At 58.5% G+C, this 870-nt stretch overlaps 1 protein-coding gene across 5 annotated transcripts in view; it reads right to left on the minus strand.

Annotated features, from left to right (window-relative positions):
* Positions 1-511: 511 nt before the first annotated feature.
* Positions 512-870, minus strand: part of Wnt7b (Wnt family member 7B) — a 47,873-nt gene continuing 47,514 nt past the window's right edge. For all 5 annotated transcript variants that reach the window (XM_052748556.1, XM_052748555.1, XM_052748557.1 and 2 more), the window contains exon 4: positions 512-870. This exon is cut by the window's right edge and continues 2,110 nt beyond it. The gene's annotated coding sequence lies outside the window, so the exon portion shown is untranslated.

Raw genomic sequence — 870 nt, forward strand, 5'->3', positions numbered from 1 at the left:
CATCAGTTAGGGTTGCAAGCCCCTAAGGACTCTGGGCTCAGGCCCCGTGTAAACATGAGGCCCCAAAAGTTCACCACAAACAGATGGGGAGACCCAGGTCCTCAGGCCTAGGAATCTGAAGTTGGGAGGGGATGGAAGGAGAGACAGGGCCTTCTACCACCCCTCCAGCGGAGGGCGTACTGGGCCCAGATCCGTGGTTAATTCCTGGACATCAGATGGTTCGTTAGGCCTTGTGTCCTTGCAGCCTGAACCCTCTTAGAGAAGCTTCAAGGCCTGTGTGTACTCATATATCCAGGGATTCTTGCTTGCTGCTAAAGGCAGGCAAGCCTGATTATCCCAGCTGAACCTGGCCATGGGCCTCAAGTGCAGTATGGAAGGAAGCAGGCCTTCTTAGTCAGCAGAGAAGGTGAAGGAAATGGGAAAGACTAAAGGGCTCAGCCTTGGTGGGGAGTGTGTGCCCCCACCCTCAGGGCAAGAACTGCGGGGGCATCCCATGGAGACTCTACACACATTCGCGTTTCTGATTCCAGCTTTTATTGGGGCCAAGTGCTCCCCTCCGGAGGAGGCAGCAACACAGCCCATCAGAAGTAGGGCACTTCAAGGACACGTGGTGCCCGGCCACCTCCACCCCAGCACACAGCATTGGGACAGCCAGTGCCCTGCCTGGGTCCACTAACCACCTCTCTCCCCTAGGCAAGGTCTGCGGCTGACCGAGTGCAGGCGCAGGTGCCTGGCAGCCCAGGGACAGTGCGAATTGCCTCGGTGGCATCAGCGGCCCCCGAGGGTCTGTTTCAAGCAGAAGGAGGAGCCTGGCTTGGGGGACAGCAGCCAAAGCCATCCCCCATCCCCTCCGGTACCCAGTGTAGGTCA

The sequence above is a fragment of the Peromyscus californicus genome, unplaced genomic scaffold (genome assembly GCF_007827085.1).
Source record: "Peromyscus californicus insignis strain IS unplaced genomic scaffold, ASM782708v3 Scaffold_20__1_contigs__length_68692818, whole genome shotgun sequence".
In the NCBI taxonomy this organism is placed as follows: Eukaryota; Metazoa; Chordata; class Mammalia; order Rodentia; family Cricetidae; genus Peromyscus; species Peromyscus californicus.